The sequence below is a fragment of the Macrobrachium rosenbergii genome, chromosome 48 (genome assembly GCF_040412425.1).
Source record: "Macrobrachium rosenbergii isolate ZJJX-2024 chromosome 48, ASM4041242v1, whole genome shotgun sequence".
Taxonomy (NCBI): domain Eukaryota; kingdom Metazoa; phylum Arthropoda; class Malacostraca; order Decapoda; family Palaemonidae; genus Macrobrachium; species Macrobrachium rosenbergii.
This window is the reverse complement of record NC_089788.1, coordinates 61,795,320-61,813,098: the sequence shown is the minus strand read 5'-3', so window position 1 is coordinate 61,813,098 and position 17,779 is coordinate 61,795,320. Positions and strand designations below refer to the sequence as shown.

Genomic DNA, 17,779 nt, shown 5'->3' with positions numbered 1-17,779 from the left:
TGGCATAGAAAAGTTGTCTCTAAGTTAAAAATTAAAATTTCTACAGTTAAAAAATAGAAAAACTTTAAATGTGTTTTGTAGCGTGTTTTGATTTGTGGCATTTTGACATTCTCCTTCTTGGCGCCTCATATGATGATCAGTTCATGAGAACGCAATAAAAATATCTTGCATTATTTTACTACTATATCTTTCATGATCAGCATTAAATGAAATTAGTAATACTAATTTTGTTAAAAAACATTGACTTTGAGTTGCTAATATTGACATGGGGTCCATGAACATTGGTGTAACACAGAGATCCCATATCATTTTTGCATTATACTGTAACATGGCTGATAACATTAATTTTAACACGCTTCCTCTCTTTCCAGGCATGGATGGTAGCAAGAGGTGATTGTTAATCTAGCCAGCATGATTCATGCATGTCGATTTGTTATGTCTATAGATGTAAGTGGTACCATTTTCAATTGTTTGGGTTTGAAATGAGGATCCATTTATTTTCAGAGGTTATATATTACTATTTGTGGTTCATTCTTTTATTCATTTATAGAGACGGCATTTTTCATAGCACTTGAAGGAAATTGTATTACCGAAATAGTTTGAGCTGTAAATCATTTTTATGTAAGTTTTGCTCTTAAAGAATTGAGGTTTGTGTATTTGTATTTGTTCTTACAAAATGCAAACCTTCGCCTAATGTATAGGAATATCTTCAGTATATCTGTAATGGTTGTAGAACTTGGTAACATGATCATTTATCTAGAGCCTTCTTGAAGAGCACTTCTTGCTTCACTCCCTCTTATTTGCTTATCAAATCCTTGAGTATTTTGTATTTTCATTGTTCGTTTTTATGTTGTAGATTGCTCTTTATATGTATTTCTGCATTCTTGTGGTGGAGAAAAAACATTATCAGTGCTGTTGTGAAGGATGTGGGCATTCTTGTGGGAGCTTTCATGTCCCCTACAATTAACGTGGCAACTGTTTCTCCCCCTGCAAGGAGTGCACTGCCTTTCCTGTATGGGAGAAGTTTGGTAGGAAGAGGAGGAAGTACAAGAGGTATTCGCTGGCCTCATCAGGGTGGCATATTCCTTTGATGATCCCATCGAATGCCTCTACCTCCTGAGAACACTGATGCTCGAGAGGTGAAGGAGTACAGTACTGCTACTCACTCTCATCAAGAGATGATACTGGAGTTGAAGCCTGTCCCCCTGAGAGGCAGGCAATGACTGGCACCTCTCTCTCTCCCTCCTTGTTAATTGATTCTTCAGGTACTAGGAAGAAGTTATTAGAGTACCTGCCAGAGATATGTCCTATCCTGAACATAAATTGGTAGTCCATCTCTCTCAGCTTTCTTTGACAACTTGGCTGCTATAGAGAAGGAGCTCTGCTTCTCCCTCTACTGCTTATGTGACTCCTGCTGCTTCCTTGGCTCCTGTAAAGAAGAGGAATTCTCCTGCAACAGTGGCCCTCCCATTAGTGGAACCCCCTTTTCTTGCTACTTCAGTAGCTGTTTCCAATTCCAACCTTGCCAACCCTTTAGTATCTTAAGACCAGCAATACTCAAGATAGGAAAGAGAAGAAGTGTTGCAGTCTTGATGTTCTTCCTTATCCTCTTCCTCCTTGTAGAGCTCATCCTCCTCCTCCTTGTCTTGTCCTCCTTTCCCCCCCCCAGTAGGAGGAGGAAGGGGAACTCTAAGGCCTCTTGTAAAAAGTCCTGTCACACTTCATGTGAGCGTTTTCCATTTTTGAAGGAAGTGGGGGCTTACAGTCACCTATGGTTTGTTATCTAGCCTAGCAGGACAGGTATTGGCCACCCTGCACCAGCCCACTTAGACAAGAGGATTGCTCTCAACTCTCCTGCGCATTGCATTTTGGGATCATCTGTCTCTGAATCAGCTTGTCCCATTCACTCTGTGTGTGCTCAGCCGCAGGACTGAGCATGTGTGGCCGCTCAGGACAACTCCTCCCCTTATGCCTGTATGACGACTTCTGGATCATGAGCATGCCAAGCACTTGTGCTCTAGAGACAGGTCTCTTCCAAGCAGTTAACCTCTTGTGCACATTGTTTACCAAGTGCTTACGAATCAGTGTGCTTGCTCGTTCTCATGTCGATTCTACTAGCTTGGCCACTAATGAGTATAGGAAAGGTGCTAGGTTGATAGATTCCAGATCTGAATTGTGTTTGGATGGTGACTTTGTCAGGTCTCATGTTGTTTCTTGAGAGACTATGTTACTCATTTGTGAGTGTAATAATCTTGTGAGGCCTCCATGGCTCCACTCCTGGCCATGGTCTCATTATTTGTGCACACCCATGGGTGCACTCCTGAAGCAAGCCCATCAGTCAGATTGTCTTGATCCCAGCTTGCTTGAGATGTCTTTGGCCAAGTGAGCACTGATCTGCTGCTTCTGTGACTCCTGCTGCTTCCTTGGCTCCTGTGAAGGAGGGGAATCCTCCTGCAACAGTGGTCCTCCCATTAGTGGAAGCCCCTTTTCTTGCTGCTTCAGTGGCTGTCTCCAGTTCCAACCTTGCCAACACCTTTGGCTTCTTAAGACCAGCAATACTCAAGATAGGAAAGGGAAGAAGTGTTGCAGTCTTGAGGTTCTTCCTTATCCTCTTCCTCATTGAGTTCATCTTCATTGTAGGTAAACTAAAAAGACATCTGGCTTGTGAGTGGGGATAAAAGGCATTTTGATAATTTCTTGCATGTAAATTACATGAGTAGGGTGATATTTGAAACAGCATGAAATATTGTTGTCTACGAGGCTGTCTGAAGTAGGTGAAAGGAACAGCCACTGCAACACTGGCTGTAAGGCAGGAAATTTCAGTTAATGCATGGCAATGGTATTATGGGTGTCTTTCCAGAATACTTTGCATATTTACATATCTTTATCTTGAGACTACCAATTGGTATAGTAGCTCAGAGATTGGGAAATTTTAAGAGTATTTCGCTAAGTAAATTATCATGCGAAAGTTTGAAATCTCATTGAATTCCTGTCATACTTTGTGTGTTGATGATATATATGCAGCATAAAAGGCTAACCTAGACATTTTTGTAAACGAAAGGCATTGGAATGACACTAAAATAGAAAGCACAAATAATGGCTACAATAAGAAAGTAATTTCGACTGGTTTAAAATGAAAGTGCTTAAAAGAAGGCCAGTAAAATTAAATATCTGGCGAATCAGTAGCATAGGCCTATGAATGACAAGGAAATCTTGTGATCTTAGTAGTTTATGGTATTGGTCTTGTGTAGCTGAGGGTAATACTAGTGAGGTAAAACAGTTATTGAAAGCCATTGTTCATTTGTGTATGAGTAGACTGTCTGATACAAGCTTGTCTTTCTTGTGCATTTATAGGTATATAATCACTACAAATCATATTTAAACATTCAAAAATGTTACTTGTTAAATAGTTTGAAGATTTATCACAAGTAGCTGACAATATCAGAAACATTGATTTTCAGTCAACCACGAGCTACAGATGCACATATGCCACATTGTCAACTGTGATTGGATAGATGGGTTGAAACTGACTTTTAAAGTGTTGATTCAGTGCTTCCATTCAGATTGTAAGGCTGTGTAAGGCAAATGACTGCACCTGTAAAAGTGAAATTTAAGAAATGTTTGTGCTTTGGAAATCCTCTATGCACTAAGTGTTAATGTAACAGGAGACAGATGTGGTAACTGGTTGTACAAGTCTGGAACTGGCAATCTTTAAAATGGTCTAGCTTACTTTGCTCTCTGAGTCTGCGATAGAGTGCTAGTAAAAATTTTCTTGCATTTTTTCTGATTAATTTAATGCTAAATAAACAGTAAATCCACTCTAGTTCTATTTGCACAAAATTGTTTTGGATACTTTATAATGACAGTTAAGTGTTTTGCCAGATAACTTTTTTCATATTTATAAAGTCACAAAGGCATTTTCAAACAATTACTGACTTACATTCTGGTTTTACAACCTATTTGTTTCTTTTTGCAGAGGTGAGGTACTTGTGGTGTGCTTTTAGGTCTAATTATTGGAATTACATACAAGACAAACTTGATGATTGATATAGTGCTGCCTTTGATTTTGATAGCCAAAAGTCTTTTATATATTAATTTAAAATTTAACACATACAACTTACCTGTTAGTTACATATAGCTTTTAGTCTTTGACGTCACGGCAAAATTTCAAAATTTTTGGCAGCGCCAGTCCGAATATCGGGTGATCGCCCTTACCTGCCTCTGTCGGGTACTAGGAACTATTCCAACATGCTTCAGAATAATTTTGTCACGCCGCATACATTGTTGTCGGTTTTGAGCGAAATTTCATTGTATCTGCCTACATCGAGGCTGTTTTCACTTGGTGAAGTACTCTCTTGTTGGTTAGCGGCTTTGCCAGTTATTTGTCACCTATTTAGTCAGGTTTTCTGATAATTATGTCAGATTCTGGGTCTTATACCTTTAGGGTATGCAGCAAAGGCTGTAAGACGAGGTTGGTCAAGGCTAGTCTTGATCCTCATTCAATTTGTTGTGGCTTGTAGAGGTCAGGAATGTTCATATGAGAGGAAGTGTGATGAATGTGTCAGTATGACTGAAAAGATTGAAGGCTCTATCTAAGTATGTAAAGAAGCTTGAGAAAGATAGAGCCAGGAAAGCTTTAGCTAGAAGTTCTTCTTCTCTCTCTCAGAAAACGGAATCTCCCTTAGCTATGCAGGAAACTTCTATTAATATCCCCGTGGCTACTAATATTCCTATTCCTGACTCTGATATCCCTGAACCCGTTACAGTGTCTGAGTATCAAGTCCAGATGGACGCCAGATTTAACCTTATTGTGGGCGCCATGGAGGATATTGGCGTTAACGTGAAATCCCTTCATGAGCGTATGGATTCTTTCCAAGATATTGTGAATAATTTAAGTGCAGTGCAAAGTGTTAGTGTGGTGGAGGAGGTGGTTGCTCGGCCTACTGTTCTCCTAGACCTAAGCCTCTGTCAAGCTCCCCTGCTCCTGGGAGAAGACATGCTGAAAGTTCAAAGGGAGGGAGTGGGGTCTGCTCACGAGCAGCCGCCTTTGGAACAGTCCTGTTGTTTCTCAGGCTGTTTCAGAGCGCCGTTGGAAAGGCGACTCAGGAAGTGTCTTTCTTCAAGCTCCAGTGATTCACCGCAGAGGCTGGAGATTTCGACGAGTCTAGACCATTGAAGAGGTCCAGGAATCTTCGCCTTCAGCGGTTCAGAAGAACTTGCCATTTATTATCACAGCCTTCCTGTTGTTTTGGGAGAGTCCGGAGAGATTTTCGTCGATCAGAAGAATCTTCCCAGGCGCAAGGCTCATGTATGCGCAAGAGGTATAAGACTTCCCATTCGGTATTGCCCAGCGTGTCGGTGTTTCTCCTTTGGTTTCACGTAAAACATTGTGGCTTCTGCGCCTCTTCCTCATCACGATCCTGGCTCTACTGATCATCGTCCCCAGTTGGATCCTCGTCTACTCATGACTTTCTTGAGCGATGCACAAGAAAAATTGGAAGCATTCTGGCGGGCTCGAAGGCCTGGTTCTTCTCCAGCAAAGCCTTCTGAAGTGTATTTGATGCCTCCTCCTTTAGTTTTCTCGAGCCTCGGAGCGCCCAGTACAAAGCTCCTCCTCGATCTGTGTCTCTTGATCCTCCTTTGGTTCAGGCTCAGGATCAGGCTCTGCCTAGTCAGGCTCAGGCGCTCCCTCAAGATTTAGCGCTCTCTCAGGCTCCAGCGCCTCAGGTAGCGCCAGGTGAGGCGCCATCCCAGGCTCCTTTGTGGCGCCAGTTCAGGCTCCTCTTGTGGCGCAGGCTCCTCTTGTGGCGCCAGTTCAGGCTCCTCTTGTGGCGCCTACTCAGGCTCAGGCCTCCTCAAGCTCTTATTCAGGCTCCTACTCCTCCTTCACAGGATGTGTGTGCAAGCGGAAGGTTTTTCTCCTATTTCGTCTGAGGAAGAAGTTGTGGAAGAGTTTCCTGTAGAAAAACCAGACTAGGGCTGGATTATAAGAAGTTTCTCATCTCTTTATTGATAATTTTCCTGAGGATTTTGCACCTGCCCGGCTTCCTCTCTCAGTACGCAAGAGACCTGAAGCCTCCTACCTCTTCCTTTATGAAGTTAGTGCTTTTATTTCAGCTAAGAAGGCATTAAAGAAAATGAACTCCTGGTTGGAAGACAAAGCGTGATCAGGGAAACCACTTTCTGCTTCCCTCCTTCCAAGCTTTCTACTAAGACGAAGGCTTGACACTTGCTGACACTGGGGAAGTTTTCTCTCTGGGAGCTTCTGCCTCCTCTCAGGAGACTTCTCCAGTCTCGTTGATTCTACCTCGTTCTAGCGATGAACTCGGCTCGGATTTTCTTCTCTCCTTCAGAGTTGGACCACCTTTTTGAAGAACGTTTTCCGAGTTTTGGAAGTCATCAGTTTTATGGACTGACTATTGGCGCTTTGGGTAGGAAGGTAAAGTCTTTGGTCTTTCCGGGCGGTGATGATTTCTCTTCTGTTATGTCCTGCTTAGATAAAGGGATTCAGGACGGTGCGTCTGAGTTAGCCTCCATCTTCACGTTAGGAGTTCTTAAGATAGCGACAACTTTGGTGCTCTTAAGTCGCTAGTGGAGTTTCTAGGACTCAAAGATCGGCTCTTCTTTTCGCACCTCTGGATAAGAAGTACCTTTTCCCTCAAGAACTTGTCCCTGGTGTCAAATCCCTTACTCAGAAGTCCACACAGGACCTTTGGCGCAATCCTCTTGAAACCAAAAGCTCCTCAACCTTCTCTGCCAGCGCAAACTCGCCCTCTAGTTAATCAAAATAGGCCTGATTTGTGGCAGGCCCTCACCCGTACAGGATCTAGTTTCCGGGGCAAAGCAAGATTTGTCTCCAGGGCTATCAAACCTCAATTAAAAAGTGATCTGCATGTCCTCCATGCACTAGTAGGAGCCAGACTTCAGCAGTTCTGGCAAATTTGGGAGGAGATCGAGTGACCAGTGGACCACGTCTTGTGCTAAAGGAAGGATATTCTATCCCCTTCCTCAAGAGGCCCTCTCTGCAACAGAACCTTTAGCTTTGACAGCATATTCCAGCAACTTAGAGAAATGCTCGGTTCTGAGTGCGGAAGTAGACTCCATGCTTTTAAAAGGAGCGTTTAGAGATCGTGGAAGAAGTCAACTCTCCAGGCTTTTACAACCACCTTTTCTTGTTCCAAAGGCCTCAGGCGGCTGGAGACCAGTCCTGGACGTGAGTTCTCTCAACCTTTTCGTGGAGAAACCAGTTTTCGATGGAGATGACGCAATCCGCCCTCAATTCTCTTCGTCAGGGGATTGGATGGTCTCAATAGATCTGCAGGACGCTTATTTTCACATTCCGATCCATCCCGGCCCAGGTTTTTTTATGTTTTTTTCCAGGAGAAGACTTATCAGTTCAGGACTCTGTGCCTTGGTCTGTCCACAGCCCTCAAGTATTCACAAGAGTTATGTCCACTGTTGCCAAAGCTCTTCATCTCAGAGGAATAAAGATCTCTCTCTATCTAGACGATTGGCTCCTTCTTCCCAGTCTCAGTCTCAGTGCTTGGAGGATTTGAAAGTAACTCTCGACTTGACACAGAAGCTAGACTTAATCAATTGGAAGAAGTCTCACCTATCTCCTCACAATCCAGGATCTATTTAGGAGTGAGACTGGAAACAGTTCCTTTCTGGCTTTTCCTGTCAGATCAAAGAATCTCGGACTGTCTCGCAAAAGTCCAGAACTTTCTGGATATGGATACCTGTTCGCAAAGGCTTGATGAGCCTCCTGGGAACTCTGGCGTCAATAGAAAGTTTGTCTCCTGGGGAGACTTCACATGAGGCCCCTTCAATTCTACCTCAGGGAGCAATGGAACAGGAAAACGTTTCCAGACTCCTTCTCCTTTCCAATCTCGGACCTTATCAAGGAGGATCTAAGGTGGTGGTTAGATCAAGAAAATTAGAGAAAGGTCTCTCTTTTTTTTTCCGTTTCGAACCCGAACTTTTAACTGTTTGCAGACTCGTCAGAAGTAGGATGGGGAGCGAACGTTGGGGGTAAAAGAAATTTCAGGTTTGTGGAATGCGACAGAAAAGAATGGCACATCAACAAGAAGGAGTTGAAAGCAATCCACCTGAGTCTCGATACACTTCCTACCTTTGTACAGGGACAAACAGTTCTGGTTCATTCAGACAGCACCACAGCGTTGTCTTATATAAAGAAACAGGGGCACTCATTCTTACTCCCTCAGCGAGGTAGCAAGAGACCTCCTTTGTGGGCAGAAAAGCACAAGATTCTGCTCCTAACGAGATTCATTCAGGAGCCCTCAACGAGAGCGGACTCCTGAGCAGGAAGTACCAGGTTCTGTCCACAGAGTGGATTTTGCAACTAGAAGTGTGCAAGTCGCTGTGGAGACTTTGGGGTCAACCTCTGGTAGACCTGTTGTGGACGAACAAGTCGAACAGGCTCCCAATCTTCTGCTCTCCTGTCCCGGACCAAGCAGCCTTCCAGACGGACGCAATGCTACTGAATTGGTCGGTCTAGACCTTTACGCCTTCCCGCCGCTCAAGATGTTAGTGCGGTGTTGAGGAAATTTCAGCACCACTCCAACACCAGGATGACGTTGATAGCCCCCTTCTGGCCTTCCAGGGATTGGTTCCCAGTTCTCATGGATCTCTTGATCGACTTCCCGAGGAGCCTTCCAAACAGAGTAGATTTACTCAGACAGCCCCACTTCAGGAGATTTCACGAAAACCTGTCAAGTCTTCGGCTAATCTGCTCAGACTATCGAACGCCTACTCAGAAGCAAAGGATTTTCAAGAAAGCGGCTCAATCCATCGCTAGAGCCAGAAGACCATCTTCGATCAAGGTCTATGAGTCCAAGTGAATATGTTTTCGTTCATGGTGCAAAGATCATGACATTTCCTCTTCCAGAACCTCGTGACGCAGATTTGGATTTTGTTTTGTTCCTCGGGAATAAGAACCTTTCTGTATCCACACTTAAAGGTTATCAGAGCATGCTGGCTACTTTTTTTCGTCACAGAGGTTTGATATCTCTAATAACCAAGATATAACGGACCTTATTAAATCCTTCGGTACTCTAAGAGGTCAGATGCTAAGTTGTTTCGTGGAATCTTGATGTAGTCCTGAAGTGGCTTATGTCTGAGAAATTTGAACCAATGGATTCTGCTTCTTTAAGAGATCTTACGAGGAAAACCTCTTTTTAGTTTTGTTAGCTACAGCTAAGAGAATCAGTGAGATCCACGCCTTGGATAAGAGAGTAGGATTCTCTGCTTCAAAAGCAATTTGTTCTTTCAAACTGTTTTTTATGGCCAAGAACAGAGACCCCTTCGCATTTGTGGCCTCGCTCTTTTGAGATTCCAGAGTCTGTCGGAATTGGTAGGTAATTGAGCAGGAGAGGTTCCTCTGCCCAGTCAGAGCCTTGAAATATTATTTGCGAAGGACTAAAGATATTAGGGGTCCTTCAGATTCCTTATGGTGTTGGTCAGGAACCCTCTTAGACCAATGTCCAAGAATGCCATGTCCTTTTTTTATTAGAGATCTGATTTCTGAAGCTCACCCAATATTTCAGAGAATGATTTGAAAATGTGTAAAGTGAAGGCTCATGAAGTGAGGGCTATCTCTACTTCTCTCGCTTATAAAGGAACCTCCCTTCAAGATATTGTGCAAGCAACCTACTGGAGGTGTAAGTCTGTATTTGCTTTGCATTATCTCTCTCCAAGTGCAGACAGTGTTTGACGAGTGCAGCACGTTAGGGCCCTTTGTTGTATCTGGCACGGTATGGTAAAGGGTAAAGGAGGATTAACCTACCTTACTTACTTGTTTTTGGAGTGTGAAGGTTTTTATGGTTGTCTGTGAGGGTAAGTGTTGGTTAGTTTTACCCCACAGTTGGTTTTGGTTTTTATGGTTATATTTTTCTTTGGTGTTGGGTGACCCTTTGTAATTCATGATGTTTGTAATTGCGCCTGAGCAGGGGCATACTTGTGGTATTGTCACGCCATGTCCTAGGTGACTGATACCCAGCTTAAGCAATCTGCGACCAGGTCATTATACCCAGCGGTTGCTCTGAGGATAGCAGGTTACTGAGGCAGTAACTGTGGAATCAGCTACCTTAGCAGGTGAGGAACTAAGAAATTTTCTACATTAATAACCTTAATGTTTCCAACAACTCTTTTAGCTGTCATTGCCCCACCTCATCAAAGGTGTCAATCAGCTATATGTAACTAACAGGTTGAAGTTAAAATGACATTTTTATTCTAAAATAATGTTTAACACATACTTACCTGTTAGTTACATATAGTTAAAGCTCCACCCTCCTCCCCACGGGACAGGTAGGCAAATTATTCTGAAGCATGTTGAATAGTTCCTAGTACCCGACAGAGGGCAGGTAAGGGCGATCACCCGATACGGACTGCGTTTGCCCGCAGAGGCTTTGAAATTTTGCCGTGACTCCAAAGACTAAAGCTATATATGTAACTAACAGGTAGAGTATGTGTTAAACATCATTTTAGAATAAAATGTCATGTTTTGATTTTTAAAATTTAGGTGTTAGGTTTTTGCTGTCTCAGTCTTTGTCAGTGCCAGTGTGGTTTACAGCAGAAAAGTGAATTTGATAAAATTTTTGGTGAGCTGAAACTTAACATATTTGGTGTTCCAAGGTTATTTTTGGAGACCTTTGCACTCTTCCACTAGTAGTAGGATTGTTGGTCGGGTAGCATAGTATACTGATAGCACATAAATATTTTTCATGAGTTTTTGATTGGAAAACACCCTTGAATGGTGAAAATCAAATAGATTAATCAGAAATTGTATACAGTACAGTAGTTTTATCAGTGCAGGTAGCACTTACTCCCAGATACTTAGCGTAATGTACAATTCTGGATACTATGAGGAAAAGTTAAGTATATCATAGTTTTGCAGACCACTGAGCTGATTAACAGCTCTCCTAGGGCTGGCAAGTTTGTCCTTAGATTTATTTCACGTGGCTCTTCTAGCAACGGTACCTACAGCTTATTGTGGAATCCTAACCACATTATGATGAGAAATAAATTTTGTCACCAGAAATAAATTCTTCTAATTCTTCATTGGTTGGTCCGAGAGTTTCGAACGCTGGGCCAACAGCAGTTGCATCTGTGAGAGAGTCTAGGATCTCCTCCAATGAAGAACAATACTATGTGGAGATTAACACAGTCAGCCAAATACTGCTATTTATGTTTTTATGCTATCTCCTCAAAATATACACAGAAGGCAGTACAGTTTTAAGAAATCGTGAATCCAGATTATAATGACTTTTCACAAAATTGTGCTCAGACCTGTTCAGTTATTTACACACTGTCCTGTTAGAAAGGTGATAACATACTGTACAGCACACTAAAGAGTTGAATGATAAAATGGCCTTCAGGGCTAAAGGTAATTAATTAGTGAATTTATATGAACAATAGTGCTCACTTTGTGTCTTCCTGAAGTATCGCATTTATTTAGTTAATCCATATGGTACTTTGAATTATTTTTTTCAGGGATGGGATGTGTGAAACTATGCCGGGTGGCCTTTGGATTATCTGAAAGTTTATAAATTCCTGAGCAGAAAGGGATGTGGGATATCATCTGCAGATGACATTTTCTGTCTCTTGTCATTCATCGTTTAACCTTTAGCTGTTGATCAGCTTTAAGGTTTAGACACCCCATTTCTTCCAAGTAAGTTTGATGTGTGACTTGTGTTATATTAGAAGAGGACTATGCTAGAGTTGTTAAATATCTTGTCTTATTTTACTGGATTAGCTAATGCACTGTTATATCATTTGTTGTGCTACATGTATTTTAAATATGATTTGTGTTCTGCTTTTAGTTTCTTGTGTGTGGGTATGTCTATTTTTTGTAAATATAACTAGAAACAGTATAATTTATAAAATTTAACTATATTTTTTTAAATGAATTCTACTTATCTATTATGATAGCTGTATTCCCTGCGTCGGTGGGAGGATGATAAGAGCGTGAAAACTAAAAATAATTAACAGGATCATTTAGGTTGCACTACCTATTGATCCATCCTTTCTGAAGAACCATCTGACCTGAACGTGATTGTTTTTCATTCAGTTTTTCTCTGTCATCAGTCTGCGAGACATATTGACAATGTTTTTCCCCGTTCTGCATTCTGGGATTAGATTGTTTTCTGGAGTTTACACAGCCCCGAGGATAGTTTTTATCATTATTTTAAGATGTTATCCAGAGAGGATAAAGGCAGATCTTATCAAGTCTGTAAGGTAGGGGGGTGTGATACCCTGCTTTTCTCACTAGTTCATGAAAGTCACAACGTGTGTGTTCAATGTAGGAACGAGGATTGCTCTTTTACAGTTGCTTTGATCATTGTATTGATTGGCCATATGAGACTGAATTTTTATTTAAAGTATAAGAAGAAGAGAGAAGCAGATAAGAATCTAAAAGATTTAAATTAAAAAGGTTCTTCAAACACAAGGGGAAGTGAAGATTTAGTTTTCATCTTTCTCTATCATGTCAGATAGTAGTGGATTTCTCTTCCTGTTTACATAGTAATTCTTCTCCTTCAAAAAATATTTCTTTTCCTCTCAAAGCTCCCTGTATCATTCAGGAGATAGGGTTGGGCAAATTAGCAGCCAGTGTACCTAGTCTTAGAGCTATGCTTGAAAAGTTTATGGAGGTCACTTCCTTGACACTTGCTGCTTTACTTGGTCCAGTTTAGTTATTCTTTTTTTGGGTTCCCCCCATGCAGCATCTAATCCTCTGCCATCCCTGTTAGCCATATGTTCCACATCCTGTGCTTACTCCCTCTGTTGGAGGTGAACAGGAAGCAGATTATGTCACTGGAGGAAGTGGTTTGCAATTGTCATTTCTTTCCCTGGCCAGCCTGTGTCATATACAGGTTGGTGGTGAAAGCTGCACATGGCAAAATCAAGCAAAGTACAGGTAGGCAGGAGGTAGGAATGCTAGGTGATGATATACTTGTTTGCTAGATAATATTCCATTTTGTCTCAAGGCCTTACTATTTAGTGTACTCTAAATAACACAGGATCTTTTCATGGTTCCTTTAGATGTTTTTGGTGTTCTCATCTATGCAACCAGTTAAACCTCTCCTGGCACCAGGTGCTCGCATTTGTCTTCTTGGTCATCCAGGCGGTCTGGATATGCAGTTCATTTTCACTCCATTTGTCTGATTTTGCTGGAGGTTCAGGTAGCAACAGTTTGGTGTGAATCACAAATTTTGTACTCATGTTCTTTTAGGTGCTCATAAATTTTTGATGCCTAGTAAGACAGTAAAAGTTTCTTGTGCAGATTGAAAAACTAGGGGCTTGTATTGTTCTGTGTGTTCCTTCAAGCATTGACCATTGGTAGCCCTTCAGGTTGTGTTGGGCCACAGGGGTACCTCTCTCATTCCTCTTCAGGCATTAGCATTTTTGTCTTGTTCCGTGAAGACTTTGTTGCGAATCTTCCCTCCTCTAGCATTCTAGCTTAGGTTTTTTTAACTGGTTGAGTAATGCTCTTTTGTGCCATCTTTGGATTCCCAGTATCTGGGGCAGCATTGTGGTCATTCTAGCCACTTTGAAGATCACTCATTCACCTCTATTCAGTACTGACAGTTGGCATAGTATTCTCCTTCTAGACAGGCAGATCATTCACTGATTGCAACTGTCTCAGTAGCAGATCAGACTGGCTTATCTTTCCTTCCAGGTTTTTTTTTATGTTGGCTTTTCTCCCACCTGCAAGGAGTTATTCACCTTCCACTGCCTCAGTGTCAGTGAAAATGTGTTACTTCCATAGGAGGCTTCTGTTTCTGGGCTGCTGATTTTTTGATACCAGGGTGTAAGAGAGTGCCACCCCTTTCTCTTGTATGAAATAGGTTTCTGCTTCCAAAATTAAGTCTTATTTAGAAGATTGAAACTGACCTGCCACCACATGATAAGTGTGACTTTTTTAATAAAAAATGGCCTAAAAATCCCCTGCGTCCTATGTACATAATGTAGGCTCAAAATTTAAGAATATTTTGGCTGAAATTATACATGAAACGTCACATAGATGTTGTAGCCTAGCCTAACATTCGGTGTTATCCTAATAACCTATTAAAACCAAAGTTTATTATAATTATTTATCATTATCACACTTACCATCACCGCAATTACTACTGCTAGTATTATAATCAATATCTACGTTGTTATTATTGATATTTTCATTAAAATGTGTTAATATTATAAATCGTCTACAGCGGATCGCGCATTCCAAATTTACAGACTTACAGTATGTGCTGCCACCTATTGGTGATTATCTCGAGGGCTTTACGGATAACAAGGTTCGTTCAGTTGTAGTTGGCAATTCCTGCTAACATTCTCTTTACGATAACAACATGGCTCCGATCAATTGGTGGTTGACAATTCCTGCTACCATTCTCTTTAGGCATAATAACAAGGCTTCGTTGAGTTGATACTTCGTAACTCATGCTAGCATTCTCTTTTAAGAATAATAACATGGCTTTGTTCAGTTTTAGGAAAAAATTTTTATTTATTGGATTTTACCCTGAAAATATGGATTGGGAAGCAAAGTTCAAAGTTACACTATTCAACAAACTTCAAGTTATAGAATATGCTAAAGAACTGTACATCAACGTCATCTGACTTTTTACTAAAACTTGATGGTGCTGCCACCTAATTTTATTCATATCAAGCCAGAGGCAGCTTTCAGCTGCAGTGATGAAACGATGTAAAATCCAGAGCTTGATTGCATAGACTTTATAACATATATTGGATATATATAACATATATTACCGTAGGGTAACATCTTTATTAATGTTTTTGTTGATTCTGCCAGTAAGAAACAATGTTTACAAATGAATGTGTTGCAATCATTGTAAACCTATGGAAGTTTTCAGCAGCAGACGAAACATTCGATCGTAGTAAATGGCTGATTGTATAATACATATTTTGATAAATATAAATATGGTAAATAACTTCTTTATTAATGTTTTGTTGATTCTGTTGGTAAGAAACAATATGCATATGATAACTTAATACTACAGTTTTTACTTACTAAAATCATATGAATATAGGTTAGGAAACCTTATTTTTTAAACATCTAACTTACCTGGTAGTTATATATATAGCTTAAGTCCCTGACGTCACGGCAGAATTTCAAAAACTCGCGGCAATCGCCGATCGGTAGTCAGGTGAACCACCTGTGCGCCCTCTACCCAGGTACCTGGAACCATTCCAACTATTCCTCAGATCTTCCCTGCCGCTGTGTCGGTAACATCGATGGAATTTCGCTCGTAGCCTGTGTTTTTTCGCAACTTATTTTGGTGAAGTACACTTTGGCTTGGCTTTCGCTTGTTCGCTTTTGGATTTTCTTATAACATATCTGACTTCATCGAGTGTGAAAATGTATGTGTGGAGATGCAAGCGGCTTGCTAAAGTCTCCTTGGATCCCCACTTAGTATGTCTGAAGAACGGGAATGAAAGACCGGCTCAGAAGAGCCAAGAGTACTGTTTCTCACTCTTCTTGTTATAACCAGGGAATAGTTAATTCTTTTCCCCTTGATAACTATCCTATTGATCCTTCTCCTGTAGTGGTAGTCTCTGAACCCCCTACTGAAACAGGTAAGGACCCAATACTTAATGATTTGTTGGCTGCCATTCAGACACTGGCCCAACAGGTAAAATCCCTCTCAGAAGACAGGGATAATATGTGATCGATAATAAGAGATCTAAAAAATAAAAGTGTTAATATGTTGTTAGTGCAAGTGCAGTGGAGGGTGCGACCGCTCGGTCCTGTTGTGCTCCTAGTCCTAGACCTCTTCCAAGCTCACCAACCCCTGTGAGAAGGAAAGTCGACAGATGAAGGGAGGCAAGAGGCTTTAGCTACCGAGCAGTCGTCCCCTCGAGCGTACCTGTTGACGTTTCCCAGGACGCTCACCGCCATAGGAAAGGCGAGGTTAAAGTGTTTTTTCGTCCATTGGTTGCTGTACGTCAACCGGAGGAAGCTTTTGACCGATGTCGCACAGGCGGCCAGTTCTCAAGTAACCTCTAGGTTTGACGGGACAGCGAAAGTTAGAAGTATGGACGCCAGGACGTCGGGCGTCGAGAAGCTGGACGCCAGGACGTCGAGCGTCGAGAAGCTGGACGCCAGGATGTCAGACGTAGAGAAGCTGGACGCCTGGACGTCAAGTGTCGAGAAGTTAGACGCCAGGACGTCAGGCGTCATGAAGCTGGACGCCAAGACATTAAGCTTCAAGAAAATGGACGCCAACACGCCAGGCGTCAAGAGACTGGACGCCAGGACGCCAGGCGTCAAGATGATATTTTGAAAGACGTCTCTACTTCCGTCTTCTTAAATCGGAAGAAGAGAATGATAATATCTCACATTCTGTGAATCCTATTGTAGAGATTTCTGACGAAGACAATATAAAAGGCCATCAGCTTTTATCAGACTTGAAAAGGCTTATGAAGATATTTTCGGAAATTTTTCCCAGAGAAATTTATCCTGACTGCTCCTCGTTCCCGCCTTCAGAATTTACTCTTGTGAAAGGCGTCTAAGAGGGCAGCATTTACGAAGAATGGATACTTTCGAAGGAGAAACAATGAAAGACAGCCTTTGTTTTTCCTCATATATCTGATGTCGTGTATGGATAAAGGACTCGGAGATAGTTCCAACGAATCAACTGCACCTTTCTCAGCGGGACTCCTGAAGAAAAGGGCCCATCTTTGCTCTTTCCTGGCTAATGGGGTCACGTCCAATCAAAATCAGAATTGATTTATACCTCTTTTTTCCTCTCACCCCCTTCTCTCAAGGTTTGGTATAGAGGCCTTTTCATCTTTGGCCCAGAAAACCACGTAAGATTTAAGATCTAAAACAGCAAGAAAAGTCCTACCTACGACTTTCATCGCTAAAAAGAGTAAGGCTGAGGTTCCTGTGTTTCAGGTATTTCAGCTCTTTCATGGTCGGCCCTCTGATAGAGGTTCCTCTAGGGCGGGTAGATGAATGACAACGCGAAGAGGCTCTACACAGGGAAGAAGAAGGACCTGCCTTTCTTCTCCTGCAGACTGCGGTAGGAGCCGGACTGTCCAGCCTGAGTAGGCCCCCCTCTAGTAACAAGACAATTCGACCTTTCTGCCAAATGCAACGACAGAACCAAGGCAAAGGTTCTACAGCAACAAGTGTCTATGATGTTGCAAAAGGAGACCAGACAGAGAGTTCAGGATCCGAATTCCCCAGGATTCTACATTCGGTTATTCCTGATCCCCAAATACTTGGGGGTTAGAGACCGGTGCTAGACGGGATTGCACTCAATTTTTTTTTTTGTGCAATAAACAAAGGTCGCTATAGAAACGACAAAATCGGTTCTAGCAGCGGTCAGACAGCATGACTGGATGGCCTCACTGGACCTCCAGGATGCGTATTTTCACGTCCCCATGCACCCGATCTCCAAGAATTTTCTGAAGTTCGTCCACGGGAAAGGTTTTATAGTTTTGGTCTCTCTCTTTCGGCCTAAACAGACAAGGTTGACGTCTGGCTCTGGAGCCGAGACCTCTCAAGAGCAAGTTACCCAATATTGAGGGACGTTATGATAACACTTCATAGACTACAGATTGTAGCCACAGCAGCAGCCGGAGCTCTTCCCTTCCAGCCCCAAGGGTAGCTCTCCTACTAAGAACAAACATAGACAGTTCTATTCAGTCAGGATACCGGGCTGCAAGAGCGTGGCGGACACTGTGCTGCCTTCCGTACATCCTCCTCTTCCTCCTTCGGATTGGTACTCGTCTGCGG

At 42.1% G+C, this 17,779-nt stretch overlaps 1 pseudogene; it reads left to right on the top strand.

Annotated features, from left to right (window-relative positions):
* The first annotated feature begins 11,552 nt into the window (after positions 1–11,552).
* LOC136831120 (chondroitin sulfate glucuronyltransferase-like) overlaps positions 11,553–17,779 on the top strand; it is a 106,630-nt pseudogene continuing 100,403 nt past the window's right edge.